Source organism: Poecilia reticulata, chromosome 20, assembly GCF_904066995.2.
Source record: "Poecilia reticulata chromosome 20, P_reticulata-male-v2, whole genome shotgun sequence".
In the NCBI taxonomy this organism is placed as follows: domain Eukaryota; kingdom Metazoa; phylum Chordata; class Actinopteri; order Cyprinodontiformes; family Poeciliidae; genus Poecilia; species Poecilia reticulata.
In genome coordinates, this window is record NC_088849.1 from 22901004 (window position 1) to 22925549 (window position 24546).

The window sequence follows — 24546 nt, forward strand, 5'->3', positions numbered from 1 at the left end:
AAACCAAGAAAAAATGTAAAAGAATCGGCAGTGGTTTAAGATTAATTGGAAGAAAAACTTAAACAATTGGATAGGAAATCCTTAAGGGAAGTCAAAACTAACAATAAACAATGCAAGATGATTGATTTTTAACCACAGCTGCACAGCCTTTTGGAAAACACTCCTTAGGTTTTGCATATTTTCCCCCACATTTACTGCTTTATTTGTCCTTAGCCAGCAGGATGTCACTGAAATCCAATTCCCAGAAGCGGCAGCAAACTGGCCAAGTTGCTATTACATAAATTTCCTGTAAAGGCTCATTTGCATTTACAGCGACTCCATGTGGCGTCCTGAGAGCGGCACTGATAAACTTTTTTCGGGGGGCCAGAGTAGACAGCGTCCCTCCAGGAGCTCCCAGTCGGGTTTTTTTCCCGTAGAGCGCGGAGAAACTCAACTGTTGCTGCAGCGCGGGGTGAGCTGATTATGGGGCAAATAGAGAGGTCGGGGTAGTTGGAGGGGGGAGTTAAGGGTAGATGCTTAATGAATTCGGTCACAGCGGCGCACAATGAAATCTTTATCCGTCGGGGGATGAGGCAGGGGACTTGGCAGCGCCCGAACGCATCGCGGCGAGGGTGAAAAATAGAAATCCCAGTGTCCCCTGTTGGCTCTGTCTCGTCTCAGCTGCCTTGGTTACAGAGTCGGCTGCCAGCCACCCCTCCACCCCCCCAACTCCTCCATCACTCACACCAACTCTCCTCTCACCCCCTACCGCCAATCTCTCCAGCACCAACTAAACTCTTCAACATTTCCCCTCCAACTTCTTCACCTCCCAATGCCATTGTCACGGCAGACGCAGAGCTCACTTACCTCCTCGCAGGTTGTAAATAAGTAAATGAAATCCTACCTCTGAAGAGGAAACCCAGAACTTCTGCTTCTTCTTCTTCTTCTCCTCTTGTTGCACTTTTTTTCTCCCCAGTCGGGACTCCGATGGCGGCGGTTTCTGTAAGAGAAGTCCGATCGGCTCGCCTCTCCGCAGCGCTCTGGGTGAGCGAAGTGTGAGACAAAGTAATCTTCAGGTGAAAAGGCAGACCCTCCTCCCTCCGCCTCTTCCCTGCGCTCGCAGCCAAGTAGACGAGCTCGCTCAGCGGCTCTCCCTCTCCGCTGCTCCCTCCCTCCCATCCCTGCGCCGCGCATCAATGCTCAGCCACAGCGATTGTAGACGAATTAACTCTACAAATCCAATGATTCTTCACTGCATATGTAAAACCCCATTCTTCCCTATCAGTGATAATCTATTAACTTTGTGCTCTGCATTGCAAAAACACTCAATCTTATCAAATCTTAATCATTTCTAATGCAAATATCTTAGCACACTTTAATGGGACAAAACTCACTTACAAGCAACTTTTCAGCAAGACCATCAAGTCAATAATTACTTTATATCAACGAATAAGGCTAATTCCACTTGCAGATTATTTTACTGATAACATGAGAAAATATCTACTTATAAATGAAATAATCTGCCAGTAGCAATATATGTTTAAGCATTATTAAAGAGTTATTGACTTAAAACAAGCTCCTAGCTGAAAAGTTTGTTTTATCTTAAGATATTTCTACCAAAAATACTAGGTAAGATTTTCTGTTTTTGCAGTGTAGAGCTAAAATATATATTTATAAAAACAAACACAGGCTTTCCTCATGAGAAACTTCTTGCACTGTAAAAACCCATAAGCTTATTGCTTATTTTTGGTCTCGTTTCTTGTGCAAATACATTAGTTTTGTCTTATCTCAAGGGCATTAAGTTGCAAATAACTTTTCAACAAAACTAAATGTTACCAAGTGTTAACTTAGTTTCTCATGAAAATATCTTAGTACACTTTAAATAAGACAAAACTAAATTAAAAGTGACATTTCAGCAAAATATATGAGTTCATTTTAAGTCAATAATTCCTTATTATTGATGGAAAAAGTACTAGTTCTGATTGCAGATTATTTTACTTTACAATATATGAAAAATGTTTTGTAATAGGTGAAATGATCTGTCAGTGGAAGTAGCAATTTTCCATCAATATTAAGGAATTATTGCAGTTAACAAACTCCTATTTCTTGCTGAAAATATATTTGTTCCAACTTATGAGTTACTTTTCTCTTATTTCAACTGTACTAAGATATTTTAATTTGAAATTGGAACAAAATACTTGGTAAGATTTTGTGTTTTTGCAGTGCAGGTTGAAGGGCTTAACTTTTACTCTTGTGCATTCTTCACACGTGAGCACACACTATAGGGAAATTGGTTTATAAAATAGTCATGGCTAAAAGCAATGTGTAAGATTAATGAGTAAATATTTACTGCCCCATTCCCCGGCTTAGTTAATAATTAAATGGTCTTAATTAAAACACTCAGGAGTGTTTCAGACGAGTTTGATGCACACTGAGCTCCTCATATGTCACAAAGTCTCTTTCTTTAGCCGTTTTATTGTGTTTTTTAGAAGTGGTAGGATGGGATAGACACGGGTTGAACAGGAGGTAAAGTAGTAGAAAATGTTTTGATATTTTATCCTGAATTTTATTAGGATTGGCTCTTAATAATTTGGCTAAAAAAAACAGCAAAAACAGCAAGTTTTTAAATTATTGATATAACAAATGCAGATCTTAGCATTTTTTTTGCATGAATAAATGTTGCATAAAATTTTCGTAACAAAACGACACGTAGGACAAGTATCAGTATTTTTCTTCTCATCATTACGTTGAAGTGAACTCTGGTACTGTTCGAATCAGACCTCTCCAAAAGCAGGAAGTGAACGACAGCACAGGGCATTCTGGGTAAATACAACCAAAGCAAACATGCTAGTTTAGCGCTGGCTAAAGAGAAATCGTACTACCGATCAAATCTGATGCCAGTCCAGTTTTTATTTTTTACGTTTTGAGAAGAAGAAAGTAGTTCGTCAGAGGTTTTTGTGTTGTTTCCTTTAATGATTCCTGGTGCAGCGCCCCCTCAGGTGAGGAGGGGGAACAGGTTTGATTCATTTGACTCGGTGCCGTGTGAAAGTGAACCACAGCCACTGAAAATGTAACAAATGTCTAAATTTTGGTCCCCAATCGAACTGAATCTACATGACGATGTACTTTTCTTTATCTACACCATTTTCCACAGACATCAACATCCAATCGAGAAACAAATTTAGGAAATGTTCAATATTTTTCTTATTTTAAAGCCTATAGACAAAAATAAGAGAGTGATACTTTAAAAATGACCACATACTTCCAATAGTCGATATTGATTAAACATTAAGTTTTTTGTTGTTGTTGTTTTTTCAAACGTTTATTAAACAAAAACGGCTCTTTGGTGTATAAACGCTACATAACCTTTTTCTATACCAACTTAGAGTGGAAATGAAAAGATTTATGGTTATCAAATATGTGAAAAAATCCCCTTTATGACAAACAAATATAAAGCTAGAACTATGTCTCATAATGGTCTAGTCAAAGTCCAGACCTAAATCCACATGGGAACACCTGAAAATTGGCAAATATTCCAGTCCTTAGATATACAAAACATATGTAACTGGAGGTAACTCTACAAAGAATTTAATCTTTTCAATTTTTCATCAAATTTTTACATTAATTAATACTTTGTGTTGTTGGTAAAATCCCAACAAGATGCCAAGAGGTTTGAGGCGACATCAGGAATTCTTTTGAGAGTAAAGATGTGTAAAAATGCAGCAATTAAAATAGATTAGAGAAACTCAACCTTTAATTAATTAATGCAACTGTTTTTTTTTTTTTTTTGATTGGGGCAGCGTCTACTGTGAAGCGGGCGCTGTACCGGTCCGTCGTGGTGAAGAGAGAGCTGAGCCAAAAAGCGAAGCTCTCGATTTACCGGTCGATCTACGTTCCCACCCTCATCTATGGTCATGAGCTTTGGGTCATGACCGAAAGAACGAGATCATGGGTACAAGCGGCCGAAATGAGTTTCCTCCGCAGGGTGGCTGGGCTCTCCCTTAGAGATAGGGTGAGAAGCTCGGTCATCCGGGAGGGACTCAGAGTAGAGCCGCTGCTCCTCCACGTCGAGAGGAGCCAGTTGAGGCTCGGGTATCTGGTAAGGATGCCTCCTGGACGCCTCCCTGGTGAGGTGTTCCGGGCACGTCCCACCGGGAGGAGGCCTCGGGGGAAGACCCAGGACACGCTGGAGGGACTATGTCTCTCGGCTGGCCTGGGAACGCCTTGGGATTCCCCCGGAGGAGCTGGAAGAAGTGGCTGGGGAGAGGGAAGTCTGGGCCTCCCTTCTGAAGCTGCTGCCCCCACGACCCGACCCCGGATAAGTGGAAGAAAATGGATGGATGGATGGATGTTTTTGTTTTTTTATAAAATCATTTATTAACAGGGCTGCAAAGTGGCGCAATTGGTATAGCTGTTGCCTTGCAGCAAGAAGGTTCTGAGTTCGATTCCCGTTCTTTCTGCATGGAGTTTGCATGTTCTCCCTGTGCATGGTGGGTTTTCTCCGGGTACTCCGGTTTCCTCCCACAGTCCAAAAACATGACTGTCAGGTTAATTGGCCTCTCCAAATTGTCCCTAGGTGTGAGTGTGTGTGTGCATGACTGTGTGTCCTGTGTGTCTCTGTGTTGTGCAGCGACAGACTGGCAACCTGTCCAGGTGACCCCACCTCTCGCCCGGAACGTTAGCTGGAGAGGCACCAGTACCTCTCCCGACCTCACTAAGGGACAAGGGTGCAAGAAAATGGATGGATGGACTTATTAACAGCTCCTAATCATAATGAAAACATTTTTCAGCTTTTTTTTATGAAATCTATCTGAGTATCTAGGAACTTTTAATTGCTTTTTGATTCCCTGAGGACAAATATGACGCAACAAAGCGATATAAATTTTAATAAATCCTCACAGAAAACTAAAAAACACACCAAAGATTGTTTTGAGACATTTGTGTTTCTGCCCTGAAAACCAGACAAAACTCTCTCCTCGTGTCATTCACCTAAGTTATGTGCTCCAGTTTCGCTGCTTCTGCTGCAGTTTGAGTTGCTAAACATCCCAACTTTATCTCTCTAATTTATATATCAAACTTGTTTTTGTTCGTGAGAAAAGAAATTTAAATAATTTGACTTGTAACGTGAGAAATATATATATATATTTTTTAGTTGCTCATCCTTGGCTTGTAATATCTGCAATAATCCTGTAGAAATAGTGACATGGTTAAAGCTGTGCAGATTTCCTTTGCGAGGCTTTTTGTGGTCTCTTAACAGCAGTTTAATTCAGTTGCAGTTTTTTGTGAGATTTCTATCTGGTTTCCTCCTCAGCCGGTACATAAACACGCCTGGAGATCGACTCAGCCGCTCTGAAACCTTCCACTCCGTTCGCCTGTTTTGGCAGAAACTGTTGATTTTCCTACCACAAAACTCTGGCTCCAAATAATCAGACCTATACCTCCGGAAAACTGGCAGTAAAACTTAAAAATAGGCTGATCTCTGCCGTCGTTTTCATTCTGTAAGTCAGTATTCAGAAACTGGGTTTGTTGGTTTGAAAATGTCCTAAAATCTGGTTGCCATGGAACAATTTGGCAGCTGCATTCAGAGGCGCAGGACAAACCTACAATTTTAGTTTTAGCACGAATTAAAGAGATGAACTGCTCAAAAGAGACGGATTATTTTGTTTTATGTGTATTTTTCCAGATATTTAATGCTATCCTGATTCTCTTTGTGATTCCAACTCTAATGTGGTGAAACAGTTGATGGATTGTGACTATTTTCTTTTGTTTTTATGTTTTTCAAACATCATTCAAACATAATTTAGAAGGGACATTATTTTAAATATATACATATATATCCTATGGATATTGAATAATGCCAAACCTGAACAATTAAAAAAAAAATCATCATTATAATATGTCAGAATTTTTTTTTCAAACTGGAAATAAATACAGAATCAACTTATTGAATATAAAAGTATTGATGCATAACTTAATAAAATGCAGACCAGACTATAGTTTGCATTAAATGACAATTTATTTCTGATCTTTTTTGTGAAAATATTGACATAAATATCTTGGTACATTTGAAATAAATGAAAACTAACATACAAGTAACTTTTCAGCTTATTTCATTTAAAACAAGACATTTTTCTGGTGTTTTAAATGTGAAAATGTTACTTTTTCACAAACATTAAGAAAAGATTGACTTAAAACAAGCTGAAAAGTTACTTGTAATTTAGTTTTGAATTATTTAGTATACTAAGATATGTGCACTAGAAATTAGACCAAAAATACTTGGTAACATTTTATATTTTTGCAGTTTCTGAATCTGTTTGGTGTTGATCTTATTGGAGCCATGACAGATGCAAATTGTAATTCAAAAGAATTCTATTTTTAACAAAAATGAAAAATAGATCTAATAATCCAGGCAGAGTGGAGGGAAACAATCCAATCAATTGTTTGGGATCAATACAAGCGCAGGTCTGCAGCTGCTGTGTTGTCGTTTGCACTGTTTTCTCCAACGATGCTGATTTCCAATAAAAACCAGGGATCTTTGAAACAAAACGACATCAGATGTTTGTGGGATTTGTTTGTTTAAACGTCTCATCCTCTTGAGGTCTAACACGATTAAGCTAACTGGACGGCCATTTGCATTTTGGCATTCATCAGCATTACTGCAGGACTAGACGACAATCATCAGTGTATTTCTCAAGAATCCAACGTTTTACGGCTTTAACTGAGTGTTTAGAAGAAAAACAGTCTGGTTCATCAGTTTGAAGAGAGACAACAGCAACCGGCTGGGAGGTTCTGATTGATCTGTGAGGTTTCTCCCTGAGAGATGAGACAATCTGCATGTCTCACTCCGTAAACCGATAAACGGCATCGATCCGCTGGGATAATAAGGCCGTGCCAATACGTCCCCGGAGAGCGAGATGAAGAAACAATTAGAACAGCCTGGCAGAGGCAGAGGCGGAAATGAAGATCTACACAAATAGATCTATAAATAACAACAAAGACGGTGTCAGAAAATGTGGGAAACGGTTTCTTTAGGGGTTTAAATGTGTTTTAAATAACAGTTGTTCGTATTGGCCCAGTTTTATCTGGCCGATATCGATATGTTGATAAAATGACCAATACTGTCCGATACCGATGTTGATGCCAATATATCACACATTTTCAAAAATAAAGCTTGGATATGAAAGAAAACAAACAACAAAACTGCACCAGTGTGTAATCATTTTATTAAAATTTAATAAGTAAATTATTCTAAACGTTTGGATTAAGAATGGTGATCTAGTGGATCACCACTGAAAGGAAATTTACAAAAATTGGTACGCCTGTGATTGCGCCCAAATTAAATTCTGGACTCATCCGTCCAGAGAACGGATTCCAGAAAGCCGCTGGTTTGTCCAAGTTTCTCTCGTGCAAAGTTCAAACGGGCAACTTTGTTCTTTCTAGGAAGTAGAAACTCTAACAACTCTCCCATGAATACCACGTCTACATTTCGCCTGATTGTAGACGCATGTACATTTATCCCAGATGCTGACGGAGAGGTCTGCAACTCTCTGGAGGTGATGCGTGAGCCGCACTTTACCTGCATTATTATTTTTCTGATGCTTCGTTGTGTACGTTTTGACGGTCGTCCACTTCTGGGCAGAGTTGCGATGATGCCCAGCGCCCTCCATTTGTAGATGATCTGTCTCACAGTGGATGGATGAAGCTGGAGTCTTTAGGAGACGGTCTTGTAGCTTCACCTCCTTCTTCCTGATGTCCTCATGTCTCCTTTCCTCTCGGCGATGTTGATCTGGTCTTTACGCCTCGACACATCAGTGGTTCGGTTGGTTTCCTCTCCCTTTAACCAGTGCGTCTCAATGATGTCTCAGCTGATTGCTTGAGCCACTCACAGGTGTTTCACCTGAGTCTTTTATCCAACTGACTTTAGTGTCGCTTTTGCAGATGCTCTGCTTGCAACTCACACATTTCCCTCAAAGCAAGTAAATGGAGTCGATCAACATAAACCTGACATTTCATGAACTGGTAAAAAACAAAAAAACAAAAATCTAAACAGTGAGCTAGTTCACAAACTTTCAAGCAGCACCATATAAATATATATAAAAAAACCATTTTATTTTCTTTCCAAATGACTTTTGTTGTTTTTCATTAATTCGGTGGTGTGTGGTCTGGATCCCGTCTTTCCCCCGCCGCTGTCAGAGTGGTGTGAGGCGGCAGCGATGGCGTCCGCGTTTCCAGGCGCGGCGCTCTGCCACCTCGGGCGTTTTCACCGCTGCTCCTCTGGAAGCCTCCTTCGGCTTCGTTACTTCCCGGCTCTGGGCCAGCTTTGGGGTTTGCAGTGAGGTCATTAAAAACTGCCCACAGGCAAAGCTTCCGCCTCCATCCAGGATCCCATTATGATGAATACATTATTGCTTATCCATATGAAACCCACACACTTCGCCCAGCGATTAGCCATGCATGGCCGCTGCTCGACTTCTCGCTAAACTGGGTTTCTGCAGGCAGTGACAGACCAGTTTTCCTGGAAAACAAGTTTTAATGTCTCAGTTTTAACATTTATGTCCTGGTATGTTTCAGTTTTTTACTTAGATTCTCTTATTGTGTACAACTCAAGCTCAAGACTTCTTGTTCTCATTTTATTGTGACACAGAAGCACTGCTGCTTTGCGACAAGGTTATGAGTTCAAATCCCAAGCTGCTGTCATTCTGCATGGAGTTTGTATTTGTGCGTTGGGGGCCTGTGATTTACGAGATGCGGAAAATGTTGAAGTAATGGTGGAATTTAATAAACAGAAATGAGTCTGTGTGATTCACTGATATCTGTGACGGCGTATTAATGCCATTGTAGGCAGAAAAGAAAAAGGAGGAGTACGTTTCCACCCAAAAACTTTAAATTTCCAAGTTCCAAAAGTTTGTTATTTGTGAGGAGAAAACAAGAAAAGTGGGAGATAAATTTCAGAAATTGTGTAGAAAAAATCAGAAGATTTTGAGTTGCAAAAGTTGAAAATTTGTGAGAAAGAAAAAATCAGAAATGTTCTCGTTAGAACAAGAACATTTCTGAGTTCCAGGCTAGGAAGTTATTTTTGTGTCTTTTTCAGAAGATTAAGAGAAAAAACATAAAAATTTCTGAGTTCACAAATTTTTGACTTTTGGAGCTCAGAAATTTCCATGTTTTTTGTAGAAGTTTATTCCTTTTTATTGTGAATTTATTGAGGACTGAAATGTGTTTTGAAACTTTCTAGGTCATTTCTAGAAAACATGTAAAATTTATCTAAAAATGAATTTTTAAATATTTTTGCGCCGTATTTTTTTTGTTGTTGAGGTTTTTAACGCCATATTTTCCTATTTTTTTCTACTAAATTTTGGGGAGGGGGACGTTCTTGCAAATTTTTGACTTTTCAAGGTCAGAAAATCCATAATTTTTCCAAGAAAAACGCTCAACATTCACAATTGACAGGTGGCTAAAAGTTTCTATTAAGCATCAAAGGAGGTAAATAAAGACAACCCAACGCGGTTGAAGTCATCCTGGCCGTTTCTGGGTCGCTGCTCAACATCGCATGCGAGCAATTTGTTGGGGAAAGATGTCGACAGCTTCCTAATTGTCAGGCTTGGTCGTGACAGCAGCCGGTTTTAGCTGGATGTTTGTCCCTGACTTTCGGGCTGCAGCAGAGCCGACTGCCATTTGCGATCAGCATCTGCAGTGGCTGCTGGTCCTGCCTGCTGGATTAATGATTTAGGTCCCTGTTACAGTAAAAATCCCTCTGCAAGGACAGGACTGAGTGTCCTCTCTGGCTTATTAGGCTTTTAATATAAAGAAATAAAAAGTACAAGTTGCTAAAGTGCATTAATTTTATTAAAAAATGGCTGTTACATTGGAAAAAGTTTCAAATTCAAAAGCAATGTTTTATAGAAATGCAGCAGAACCAGAACCAGAGCCACATCATTACGTCATCCAAAACGTCTCTTCCAGGAAATGTTTGATTCTCCCTCAAAAGGGATTTGTCTCGTTATTCCAGGAAGCAGACATTGATAAAATCACTGTTTCAAGCAACAGTTTGTTTGTGACAGAAAACAAAGCAAAAACATTATTTTTTTTCATCACATTTGGAGCATATAAAAAGAGCAAGGATGGAAAAGTGATAAGATAAGTTTTCCTGGTGATTAATAAATCACACTTATTCCTTCTTCAGCTGTCAGAAATTACATCAGAGTTGAAATTTAATTACTCAGCATTGTGAAGGCGATTTTTTACATATTTAAACCCTAAAAATTGTGTTTTGTGTCCTTATAACCATTGAAGTGAGAATGGGTCAAACGTCTGCTGAGGGATTTAAAGAAATCTTACATTTTTTTTAACCAGAACAACGATTGGAAAAATACTGATGTCTTACATGGGAGGTATGCCAGGATGGTTGCAATGTTTTCATTGTTTCCAATGTTCGGCTAGCAATTTAAATATTTAGCTCTCTTGTTAATTATTTAGTTACAAGCCTAATATTGAGCTAGCAACCTGATTATTTAGTTAGCAAGCTAAATATTTAGCTTTGGTTCCCAGCTATTTAGTTGTGAGGTAAATATTTAGCTTACTTTCTAAATGTTTAGCTACAAGCTAAGTACTGAGCTAGCAACATAAATATTTAGTGAACAAGTTAAAGATCACACTCCATTTCTCCCGCTGACACAATACTGTTTGTTTTGGTTGTATCTACCCAGAATTCCCTGCTCTGTAGTCCACTTCCTGGTTTTGCAACAAAAAAACCGTGATGATGATGTCACAAACTTTTCGCAAATTTTACACTAAATCTGAACAAACATAACGAGACATTTGAAGTCTGGAGCTGTCATGAGGGCCATTTCAGCCAATCAGAAGTCTTTTTAATTTTATTAACGTTTTCTATAAACTGTAGAGATGAGCAGGAAAATAAACTATAACTGAATAAAATACTATCTCATCTCAAGGTTTCCAACACTGAATTATTTCCTCAATAAAAAGTCAAACCATCTGCAGATGATAGACAGTTTCTATGTGAAGTTAACCAAGCAGCAGTGATTAGTCACAAGATCATTTTACTAAGAAACTGTTATACTGGCATTTAGACGAGACCTCAATGTTTCAGGGTCATAATAACAGTAATGTATTCTAAATATTCAGGGACGCCATCAATGGGTTAAGAGCTTATTTTTATTGATCTAAAAGGTCCATCAAGGATGTTTTCAAGGTGCAAGTTTTCAAAGTTATTACTAAATAATATTATGAGCCTCTGTTTCAAAAGCTTTACATATCTAAAGGGGTTACATGGGGAAACAGAAAAGAAGGCAAGTAAAAGAAAGATTTACTTGCTTGGTTAAGTTTTGCTGCATTTTCTTGTTCGTCTCACACACACACACACACACACACACATGCAAACACACCCACACACACGCACATGTTTGCGTGACTATCTTTTCTCATTTCACACCTTAGTCCTAACTCTGACCCCTGACCCAAAAACAGGGTTTCCCCTTGTGGGGACCCGGCTCCGGTCCCCACAAGGAGCAATTGGTCCACCGCAACGTAGTATGTGTCAGGAAAATTGTCCCCACAAGGTATTACAAACAAACGCACACACACACACAAGTTTCAGATCATTAAACTAGTTTTAATATCAGATAAATATAACCAGAGTGCATCGCTTATTATTATTCTGCTAGTTTCCATATTAGCTAAATATTTAGTTAGTAAGCTAAGTTTTTAGCTTACTAACTAGTTATTTAACCAGAAAGCTAAATATTTAGGTTGCTAGTTTAATATTTTGCTGGCAACTTAATTATTTTACATTCTTGCTCAATATTAAGTTACGAGCTTAATATTTATCAAGCAACCTAAATATTTCGCTTCCTGACTAAATGATCAACAAGTAACCAAAAATAATTGCATAAATATTTAGCTTGCTTGTTAATTATTTAGCTAGGAAGCTACGTATTTGGTTATGAGCAACATATTTAGCTAGCAACCTAAATATTTAGCAAACATAAGATTTAGCTTGCTTGGTAATTTATTTAGTTAGAAAGCTAAATATTTAGCTTTCTAAATAGGTAATTGAGAAAGCAAGTTAAATATTTAGCTTGCTTGCTTAATATTTAGTTTAGAAAATAAATATTTACTTTGGAGCCAAATATTTATTTTCCACACTAAATATTTAACTAGAACTTAAATATTTAGTTAATTAACCATACGCATGGTTTTATAAATCTTTATTATTTTTTGAAGTGTATTCTACTTCATAAATGAGACCCGGAGTAAAAAAACAGAAAGTGGAGAATGAACCGAACCGTTTCCAGGCTGCGCCTCAGTTTGTTTATATTAAATGATGATCATTTTATTTAGCTAATTTGTTAACAAATGACCAAACCAACAGAAAGACCTAAAAAAAAAAAAGTCACTCAGGGCATCTAGGAGGGAAGGGGCAGATGGTCAAGCACTTTCTGCCCCCCCCCCCACTCTGCACCTGCCCTCCTGAACCGGATCAATATTTCACTGCAAACACAACTGTCACATAAAGTTTGTCACCGACTGAAACAGACCAGAGAGAAAAACCACAGCCGCTGTAAATTGTTGATGAGGTGCGGCTGCAAAACAGCAGCGGCACAAATTATTCAAATGATAAACCAAATCTGCCTGAAAAAGGCAGAAAGCCGTCAACAGCGAATGCAAGATTGATGCTTTTCTTCTCGTTCTCAGCATTGCGGACCAGCGGGGGACTTGGGGAAAAGAAAGGACTCAACCGGTTTTGTTTTCTTTGACGGTTAGTCTGCGTTCTCCCGGCTTCCAGCTTGCTGCGTACCTGTGTGCTGCTGGCATGATGAATAATTATGACGGAGAGCAGCTGAGGTCCGCCGATGACGGCTCGGCGGACTCGGAGGATCCCGCTTGACGCGATACGAACTGAAGTTGGGTTTTGATCACAACACGACTCTTCAGTTTCTCACCTGATGTTCAGCTGTCAGCCTCACAAACCTGGTGTGCAGTAGCCTGTCAGTCAGCAGCAAATCAAATAAAAAATATGGATTGCCTTCTTTTTTTTTCCCCCCCTTTCTGAGCCGTATACTGTCAGTCTGCTCCGAGTCTCTCAGCATGACAGAGCGGATGTGTGTTTGTGAGTATTTATTTATATCACGCTGGTGTGCGGACTGGTGGAAGAAGCTGCTGCCTCTCACTGCGGGACCGTCTCTCTCCTCCGCAGAGATGAAATGTGTGAAATGCCACGCTTCACACAGGAAAATGCAAATTAAATCCAGCATCTGAGACTCGGACACATAAAGATTAGCAGCAGAAACGACAAACGTTTACGACGTCCGTCTAATTTACACGTTTGAAACGTAGAGGCGTCGTGTAAGTACAAGTTCTTTTTCACCACTTTTGGGACTTTACAGTCGATTATTAGCTGTAATTATTGGATCTTAAGCTCAGAGGCACCGAGATGAACCCAACAGACAGTTAGCAGGATTACAGTCTTAACAAAGAGAGTTCAGGTTCACTGGACGTCTAACCTGGACCAAAGCAGAACACAACATTTTACCAAATATATTTTTTAGGTTCTATTGGACATATCTTAAATTAAGACAAAATGAATGTACAAGTAACTTTTGAGGGAGATATATGAGGTTGTTTTAAAGTAAATAATTCATTCACTTGAATAAAAGCAAAAGTAGTAGTTCATTTGGTAGATTATTTAACTTCTAACAATAATTTTCCCCATGTTATAATGCTGCGCTATGGCAACAGGTAGAGTAAAGCAGAATCGGAGAGCGAGAAAAACAGAAGAATACGACTCATTTGGAGTTGTTCTTTAGTGTTTTTTCTGCGTTATTTTTCTTTTGCACCGCGCTAAATTAATAATACCTACATCTCCAGGTTTCATTTAGTTAACGGAGTCGTTCTACAGCGGCAGCACAGCTATGGTTAGCATGCCCTCCGGCTTTGTGCGCATATGCAAAATGTCCAGATGTAAACAATAACATGCAATAAAAGCGCAGTGGAAACTACATCCAATAAGGGTTATTTAGGTATCAAAGTTGTTATAATCTTCACTCTGCCATGTAAAAACGATGATCTAGCAGTGAATAGGAGGCTGAGGAGGTATAAATATTAATAGAACAGACTAGTGACAAACCAGGTTGCAAACCAGGCCTTCTTGTCCTACATCAGTGTGTGACCTCACTAATAGGCTTCTGGAAGAAAGGTCAAAAATGTCCATAAAGACTCCCAAACCCGTAGACAGCCCTCTCAGAAGAGCTAAAGCTGTTATAGTCACAGATTGGTAACGGAAAACATTTCATCATCAATTTTTCTGCAAGATTGTGATCCAAAATGACCAAAGATTCACTAAAATATACAGAAAATTAACTTTCCACCATGACTGTCTTGGTGCAAAACGTATAAAAATTGGTTGAAGAATATTATCAAGACAAATGGTTGGACAATAAATAATTAGCAATATATATCATGATAGACAAATTACTAAAATCAATGGATAGAATATTCACTGAACTCTGATCCAGAACCGCACAGCATTCTGGGGGATGTAGGCAGAGGAAAGACTGTAGCTGCTCAACCTCTCAAGACTAGCAAAGCAATGTTGGTGGCTTCAACTGAACTCGCTCACTCTTTGGTTACCTAGCAACTCGCTCATTCTTTGGTTACCTAGCAACTCGCTCATTCTTTCGTTACCTAGCAACTCGCTCATTCTTTCGTTACCTAGCAACACGCTCATTCTTTGGTTACCTAGCAACTCGCTCATTCTTTCGTTACCTAGCAACGGCCTGCTGAGTAACGTGCACAGCAGCAGTTTCAGTTTTTGCCAGTAAAAAAAACCGACGTAAAAATTTTTTTGGATAAAACAGAAAAGATCTCACAATATTTTAGATATTTAAAGCAAAAAAATAAGTCAATAATTATCAATATCAACTGATATGAAATGTTTATATGGTGATATACTTTTTCAGTCGTATTACAACATGGTTGTAAGGCTTTTCATTTCACATTTAGAGTTTCTTAGTTATAAACCAACTCTAACGTCCAGTTAAAACAAGCCCCAGTTTTAACTGGACGTTAAAACTGAATATACAGTTCCCACTGGGAACCACAGTGTTCTAACTGGTGAGAGCAGACTTTGACCTTTTTAGCAGAACGGTAAAGTTGGGTGACGAGGCGCCGTCGGTCCTCTCCATCCGATCACGGATCGTTTCTGGATATTAAGTATAAATAATTTAGAAGCACAGAACATCCCTGCTGCAGTTATTCATAAAGAACGAATTGAATCCTGCAGTTTTTCCTCATGCCTGGAGGGTAAAATGAGCTGTAAGAAGGATTTTATTCCAATCAAGTAAAACTATAATAATTAGTGATTTTTAATTTCAGTCATGCGTCAGCTTTCCGGAAATCTTGCGTTAAGTTGACAGTTTAATTGGAAGCGGTCAGTTAGATCAATCAAGAACTGGAAAACTATTTAAGTTTCATTTTAGTATATTTTATTTAATCTACGTGCTGCAAAGTTTGGTCGGGATTAGTTTGATTTAACAGAAAAACAGCTCTGCTGATGATGATTTATTCACGTCTCTGTTTGTTTTGCAGCCTCTTCCGGCGTCCATGTTTCAAGGCAAACCTCGCAGCATGATTAGTTGCTTTATGGGATTAGTCTGTAAGTGATTGTTGTACTTCCAGGATGCTTCGAGTGATAGAAGAAAATGTCTCAGTTGATTCTGTTTTCACTTGTTTTTTTTCCACGGCTGATTAGTATTAGCTGCTAACTGTGTGTGATTTCCTGCTGGTTCGAGGAGGAAATGTGCAGAATCGGAGTTTTTGTGCTGCCTTTTCGTCCTAAATGTCATGGAAAACCGTTGCGTCCACCAGGATGAGAACAGAAAACAACAGAACAAGCAAACGCACGCCTTCACCTGATCCGGCTGAGCGGATGTTCTGTGGATTTTCAGACCCAGGAGCCGGTGCTGAACTTGAGCTCCCTTGGGATTACTCCAGCTTGGCTTTTTTGGCGCAGCATGAGAGGGAAGCCTGCAGAGCTTTGGGGCTGTAGATGTGCTGCGGAGGGCAGCAGAGGTTTTATACAGCTGCCACCGTCTCCCAAGGGGGCAAAAGGCCAGAAAGGTTAACCTAGTTCCACCTTCACCACCGCGCTGCAGGAGTCAGGAAGTCAATTCTCCTCAGAGGGGATCAACTAGTTCATGTAATCATCTGATTATTGATCTTTTGAGGTATTACAGCTCTATGATCCAATCAAGTTTCAACATTTAAACAATATTCACCCGTATTTCATTAAGAACAGTTTGGACAATTGTGCTCTAAATCACTCTTACTAGCTGCGTATTTTGGATATATAACGCACCAATTTTGAAAAAACTCGGTTTTTCACTAAAACGTTTTTGCACTAGGATGAGGTAGTTTTGTCAAAATTGGTTCAAGTTCACAAAACTGCAATGGAAACGCTTTTTTTGCATCACGAGTCACATGATCAACAACAGGATGTTGCTACTGGCAGAAACCACAAAGAAGAAAACTACAGGAAGTAGTTGGAGGAATGTTTTTAATGACTTAAAGCCTGAACAAACTTATTCATGTTTCGTCTTCAATGGAAACACCGCAGTTGTGAAATCGTGTTTTTTCAACATTGGCCAGATGTGAACAAAGTTCTATTAGTTTTAATGAAGAGAATTTGGACTAAAATTTGTCCTGGCTGTTGACCAGCCAAGCCAACTATTGACCGTTCTCATTTTTGATCCGTCGTGGCAGAAATAAGTTTGAATTTTATTCTATTTGCTGTACAATACACACTCTCACTTGATGTGGGGAGTTTTCACTCCAATACAACCTGCAGGTAAGCAGCAGGCGTAGTTTCTCTCCTTTGCTGTTTCGTAACTGAAGCGCCTTTCTTTGTTACCGACGTATTTTCAAACTACAATTGCTGTTCTCTCTGCAGGACATAACCACCAATCTGTTCTGCCTTTAAAACCTAAAGAATTTGTGTACCATTTATTTTTGTAGTGCTGAGTGCATTACATTGTCGAGCATGAAACGTCTACTTAACCTTCGAGTGATGGCAGGTCGTTTTGACCTGTTTGCAGCTCTGACTGAAAGAAAAATGGCACCAAAGGGATTTTTTTCCGGCTCTTAGTCCGTGAAGAACATATTTTCTTTGATTGCTCTGTATGCTGTTTGATGTCGAAGGTCAATTTGACCAGTGAAAGTGTGAAAAGACAGGATAACAATTAACTATTTGATTAGCACCTTTATGTGGCACTACATCTTGATACTCTACCACTCAAAATGTTGTTTACCCACTTATTCACAAAGCTCTTCTCTACAAGGTGCACAGGTTTTTTCCTCTGTAACATACGCCCACCCAGCCCCCCGTCCACACACACACACACACACACACACACACACACACACACACACACACACACACACACACACACACACACACACACACAAGCTCACATAGGATTGAGCTGCTCCTATAACTATAAATTTGAGTTTTACACAATTTTTTCTGTATTTTCTCAATTATAGGAAGAAAAACATATTTAGACGACCCACTGTTGGCTCAAAACTGGACAAAATGCCAATAATTGGGGCCACTAACTAAAACAATTATTGTTAACATGCTGTTACTCAAGTGTTAGCAGAAGCTAATGGTAAATTGCTAACTTCAGTTCATTATATCTGCACTATAAAGGGATGGTATTATGTAAAACATTTTTATTTATTTTTTTACTTTTATTTTCTAATGTCATTCCGTCATAAAAATCAACCTGGATTGTTGCTTTGATTCTTTTAAGCATGTTTTAGAAATCCTTTAATCTCCATGGCAACCATTCAGCTATGCAGAACGCCTGGGTGGACATAGCTCCGCCTTCGAGGCACAGAGCTCCTCCTCCACAGAGCTCCTTCAGACTAGCTAGCAGCAATTAGCAAACACTTGATGGAAGCTCCGTATCTGAGCTTCTTCGTAGTGAAACGCTGGTAAAAACATTGTGAAAGGGTTAATAGAGGAGCCATGTTGTGATGACTTCCTAAAGGTGAAGTTTTAGAAAGAGTAGGAGCTTCTTAAAGAGACAGAGGCCTAATTTCAAGATGTCAAATTACAAAGTTAAAAAATTACTGTTTTAGTCATTTTCTTCCTGGATGTTTTTTGTTATTGGGGAAACAATAGAGGAACTAAAACTCTTGCGTAAGCAGCCTACAGTCACTTCAAAATAAGAGCATGACGATACATTTCTTTATTTACATCTGAGAACCAAAATTTTAACACAGATGTTGAACTTTATTCAGTTTACAAAACAGTCAAACCCTATTCCTAGTTAGCAAAGAAATTATCTTTGCTGTTTGCAAACTGACAAATACAGCAATGATTTCGTTTTTCAATATATTTACATTATGATTATAGAGTAAAATGTGCTAAAAACATTGAATTTAAAACTAAAAGTAAACTTTGTAATCAGTGTTGCTTGCTGTAATTTTAGCAGGATCTAGAGCTGCTCATTTTTAGATGTCAGTATATAAATAATGCAAAAGGACAACAAAAACGTCTAAATTCAACCATCTACCTGCTGGGTTTATAGCTAAACGTTCAGATAAATGTTTTAGTGAATGAATGGTGATATGCAGAGCAGGAAAACTCTTCTTCACCTCCATTTACCAGGAAAATAGACGTGTGTGAACAGGGTACGTAAGGGAGAAAGTTCCTGCCTGAAGGCGCCCTGCAGCACAGAGGGACGGAGGAAAAACCCATTAGCATATAAGCAGAATAATACCATCTTTTCTGGGGACGACATTCACCTTTTCTGATGATCTCTAACCAGGACTCTCAAGGGAATAAACCCAATTAAGAGTCCAGTTTTCCAGGAAGCAGTTTCTATCTGGTTTGTTACTGACTGAGTATTCAAACCTCACTATTTTTCAGTCGTAAACAAGACAGAGAGAATCTGACCAGCTTGTTGTTGTTTAATTTTCCTGAGGCTCAGAGTTTTAATACCTGCAGCCTGTTCAGTCTGCAGCTTCGCTTCTGGAGTTTGTTTCCTGAAACAGGCAGGAGTTTAAACCGACTCACTGTAGCAACATAAAGAGGCGTTCAGCTGAGACCGTTAAAAAGAAACTCGCTTCTTTACAGAGAAGAAACGGTTTTAATGTTGTTTCCCCAAATACAGATTCAGGACTATGTTGGATTTAATCTATTTGATTAGAACAGTGCACATTAATCAACATTACCACCATCCATGGCAGTGTAAAGAAGTTACAGAAGTATAACATGCAGTTTCCATCGTAGACACCTCATTTCTTCTTCTTCTTCTTCTTCTGTTGTGATGTTTGCATCAGTTGTCCCGGCGTTTGTAATTATCATTGCACACATAAATGAAACTCCAGATCTTTCTTGCGAGACACATAACTACGTGGAGTGAGGAAAGGTTTGGGCACGCTGGAGGCTGAACATAACCCAAACAGAGCAATCGACCATCCACTGGTATTTTACTGCACTCCCAGGACGCTTGGCAACGGCTTCGACTTATTCATAATAAAGCGGGAAAATTAACGTAGAGGCCTGCAGGTAGAAGCCATAAACATTAACGTAGCGCCTTCTTCTGTTCTGATGGGCCATTTGGACTTTTATATACAGTTGTAGTGAGCCATCAGAAACATCTACGCAGAAATTACCACAATATGGTTATTAGAAAAATACCAACACAAGAGAACGATGCAAACTTTAGAAAACTCTTTATTACTTTTGCCAAGCAGTTTTGATAAAACAAGGGAAGAAAAGAAAGAGTTTGAAGTATAAAAGCTTAATAAAAGGATTTGCTACAATGTTCTGAAGTTATTTGCATAAATGTTTCACTCTTGTTGTTTTTGAAAGATTTAAAAAGAAATCAGCAGGAAATTCATCTAAAACCTCAGTACAAGCTGCTCTTTTGGCAGCAATGACTAGAGAAGCAATGGTTGCTGTTCATCAATCTGTGAAGAGTTATAGCACTAATTATTTTTTGATTTCATCTTTATTTAACCAGGAAAAGCCTGATGGCGACTCAAAATGTCTTTTATAAAACCGTCCTGGTTAATAATCGTCACCCTGCTGTTGTCAACTTAGCAACTTTCCAGACAAATAAAAATAGATATGGGCCAAAATCTAAATCTTTTTAAAGATTTATTCAATTATTTGTTTATTTTATTCATTTACACCTTAAAATGAACATGTTGAAAATCTTAGTCTACTTTTTCTCTCAAAAATTGATTTTCTACACCATAAGCAACTAAATATCAATACAGGCAAAACAAGGACAATAACAAAAAAAACACAATATTCTATTTGCATTTAGAATTTAATCCTCACAAATTATAAATATTGTCTCTTTCAATCAATCTTTATATTTACAAATGTGCTTGTAAGATACTGTTATGTATTTTAAACATAACTTCCAGAAAATATCAGTGAAAGACCAGAAAACTGCAATCGGTACTTCAATAACTACAAGGCGTCTTTGAACAGGAAATCATATTTACGACTGATTTCTGTGATGCAAACAAAATGTTTCCACTGATTAAATCGACCGTTGTTCAAGGCTCAACTGCAACTTTTTGATTTTTTATCTGTGTTTAACTTTTATCTGCAGCTGCTTCATTTCTGTCTGCAGTGTTTTCCCCACGTTGCATCAAGCATGTATGTACGGTGGCCCTGAAGTTCAAACCATCCATCCATCCATCCATTTTCTTTCACCCTTGTCCTTCAGTGGGTTCGGGAGGGTTGCTGGTGCCCATCTCCAGCTAACGTTCCGGGCGAGAGGCGGGGTCACCCTGGACAGGTCGCCAGTCTGTCGCAGGGCAACACAGAGACACACAGGACACACAACCATGCACACACTCACACACACACACCTAGGGGCAATTTAGACAGACCAATTAACCTGACAGTCATGTTTTTGGATTGTGGGAGGAAACCAGAATACCCGGAGAAAACCCACGCATGCACAGGGAGAACATGCAAACTCCATGCAGAAAGACCGGGGCCGGGAATCGAACCCAGAACCTTCTTGCTGCAAGGCAACAGCTCTACCAACTGCTCCACTGTGCAGCCTTGAAGTTCAAACCACTTCAATAAATCACTAAACACGACTGCAAACTGAAGAACACAACATTAACTTAGAACAACTGCAAATTAAGAAAACCAACATTATTGCCCAAACTGTGAAAAAGAATGAAGTTGAAGTACGTTCCAACTCTAAATATTAAAGTCAGAATAATCTCCAGTTTTAAATTCAAAAGTCAGCGATGTCTCAGGTTTCCCACTGTTTTCTTAACGTTGTTGTATTTTTTTAATTTGTAGTTGTGCTTGATGATTTATTGATGTGTTTTGCACTTCAGGGCCGCCGTACGGAGTTTTAGGTTTTTGTTTAATGTGATTCCAACATGAACATGATCCATCCAGCATGGAGGCTGCTGTGCTTTCACAAGCAGAGAAGTTCCTTCAAGCTGTTTTAATGAACTTGAAATACAAAAAGGCTCTTATTGTGAAGGTTTGAAGTGGAGGGAGTGAAGCAGCTCATCCACAGCTTTAGTTCATCTTCAGCTGCTGTTTTGAGATTTTTACCAAGTGAAAACGTGAAGGAAGGCCAAGAAATTGACATAAAAGTCTTTCATGGTCGCACTTGAATTCTGCAGTCAAGGACGATGCTGCAGCTCTTGAGAAAAACTCCCAACTCTAAACGAACGAAGCGACGCAAAGAAGACGAGGCTGAACGTTGTTCGTTACAAAAAGAGAAAAAAGTGAAGTCAGAGTTATTTCTGCTTAAATCTATCGATTCATTAGTTTTTCACTCACAGCGTTTTCTCTTTGTCTTTGGTTAATAAATAATGACGCTGTGGAATCTGTTGCTTGTACATTTGAGACTTAAATTATTTATGATCATTTTTCATACAATATTCGGGAGATCAGTATGGAAATCCTTAGAAGTCATGATGAGAAGCAAACACTGGACCAGAAACAGAAACACAATCACTTAAAAGTTCATTAATGAAACATTAACAAGAATTAATTCAGAGTAACTTCCTGAAGTATCGGGATTTTATGGGCGTCAGGTGCGAGTGCAGCAAATTTCACCAGAATAACTGCGCTGTGTCAATAATACTCTGTTTAATTACTCCCTGTGAGGAATAACTGTGTATCTTTTCCGAGGCAGAGAGGGGAAAAATTAATGTTTTTCTTTCGGTGATTATTTATAACCCCTTCTTGCTTCTCTGTTGTATCGTAGAAGACTGACAGGAAAAATAAAGAGTCTGTTATTTGCGATGCCCCACAAAATATTCAGGCAAACCCTGAATCTTTAGCAATTAGAAGGAATATGAGCCGGGGAGCCAAAGGCGGGAGGGAAAAAGTAGCTAATTGAAAACATGAAAAGATTCTTCAATTATTTCTGGAAGAAAGTGCATGAAGCAGGTTGCGAAAGGAAAGGCGTTTTAATAATTTGCATCATTAGGCAAGGGGGAAATTCACGCTGCGCTGTGTTCACTGTCACAGGGTTGCAGCGTAAATCTGCATGACGCTCAGCAGGGAGCTGCAGGAAACACCAACAGATGTTTTGATTTTTCACCGTATCATCGCCTCACTTTTTCTGTAAAGACTTGTACAGCTGGAAGTTAAAGGCTCTCACTGAGGCGAAATGTGCACAAATAAATAAAATAAAACACAATTTAAGAAGCTCTACAAAAACAGTAAACCAAAGAGATATGTTTTTATCACACCTACATGTTTCCACTCAAATGTAACCCGAGCAGATGAAAAAAGTTGTTTACAATTAATATTTTTATTTGTAAATACTAAATAAATTTCAACCAGGACGGATTACTGTCTGACCTGCAGTATTAAGAAATCATTTCAATTCAATTCAGGTCAAAAATACCTTAAATAAAGTATCTCACCCCCCAAAAGCCTTTGCTAACGATAATTAGCATTGGACTCAGCTGTTAAGTTGTCAATATAACATGCTAAATCTTAAATGTACGTGATGTTTAATGAAGCAGTGAAGCAGTGCTTTGCTACTAATTATCAACACGATGACAACTAGAAAACAAGGTGACAATAAAGATAAAAAAATATAGCAAAGGAGAGAGAAGTAGGTTAGTTATGCTAGCTTGACTATGACAACTTTAACATGTAGATGTGCTGTGGAATTCTCTGTGGTTTGGTTTGGTTTAGTTAAAAAATAATTTAAAAAATGCGACATAAACACCAACTCTGACAGATCATCAGGACAGCAGGTGTTTAAATGAGCTAATCTGCCACCGGAGTATTAGCTTAGCTAATAGCTATAGCTATAGCTAATAGCAGTGATGGCTAATCAACTACTGCAGTGTTAACTTAGCTAATATTAGTGGTAGCTAATCTACCACAGTGATCATTTATTGATAAATGCAAAACAAACATCAAGCCTAAAACCATAACACTGTAACGGACTGAATGGTCTGTTTGTGTGGGAAATGTTTGCGTGTTTTTTGATGATGAATCTTGAAACAAAGTGGAGTTGTTGTTAGTTGCTACGAGTCAACGTAGCGTAGCCACACAGAGAGTCAGAAAAAAGAACGAGTTTTGAGTTCTTCAACAGTTTTTCTGTTATTTTCCCTTTGCTGTGGTTTCAAAACCTTCTGGAACGTAACTTCATTAATCAGTAGGCACTGCCCTGTTACCTAGCAACCACAGTGAAGCCTAGCCTGCTACCTAGCAACACAAACTGAACTCCAGCACAATTGGTCAGCTTGTTCTATCACTCCACACGCTGTACAATGGCTGCTGGCAAAGACAAGTGTTTTCTTGTTGACTTGCAATTTAGAAACCACCTGTTGCATTCTTGTTGGTTGTGCAGGAGGCTCCACTTTTGCTTTTCATGTACGGTTGTATAATTCCACATCTGCAATGTTACGATTTGATTTGAGGTGGATGGAAACGGGATTAACTGTATGGATGAAACAAAACATTTATATGTTCCTGCAGAAATCATTTCTCTGTATTTTTAGCCCTTCACACAACGCTTCAGAAAAGAACATCATACCTCCAGTCAAACACGGTGGTGATAATGTCTGACTGCCTTTTTACCGCTGTGAACATTTTGTTTTTTACCATATTATCACCTCTGTTTACCCACAGCGCTGCATACAGCCTTATTTTAAAGTCACACAATGAGGTAAAACATCTCCAACATGTTTATTCTTAGTGTGAAGCGTCACCGCCCGCCTGAGGTAAACAAACCTCCCCGGCCGCTCAGAACGCGCTCCATAGAAAGCAATCTTTATGCACTTTTTCCGTGATCGTTCGGAGCAAAGCAGTCACCTGTGAAAGAGCACAAAACGACTGCATGTGCACAATCAGCCCGATGGAGACACCAGATTGTGAAACGGCGAACAGACGCAACAAAAAGTCCTGAGATGAGCTGCAGCCGCCGCTGAGTGACAGAGTTTATCAGACTCCCAGAGATTTTATAAACAAATGAAAAACTCTGAGGTCTTTCTTCTGAGCCGGAGCAGAGATGCATACGA

General features: G+C 39.0%; 1 protein-coding gene and 1 long non-coding RNA gene across 2 annotated transcripts in view; one reads left to right on the plus strand and one right to left on the minus strand.

Moving 5' to 3' along the window:
• Window positions 1-1123, minus strand: part of LOC103456703 (cadherin-20) — a 97558-nt gene extending 96435 nt beyond the window's left edge. Inside the window, exon 1 of the mRNA XM_008396410.3 lies at window positions 884-1123. The gene's annotated coding sequence lies outside the window, so the exon portion shown is untranslated. The remainder of the gene's footprint in view (window positions 1-883) is intronic.
• The window catches only part of LOC103456701 (uncharacterized), a 172848-nt gene that overhangs the window by 104379 nt on the left and 43923 nt on the right, over window positions 1-24546 (plus strand). The gene's annotated exons all lie outside the window — the stretch shown is intronic.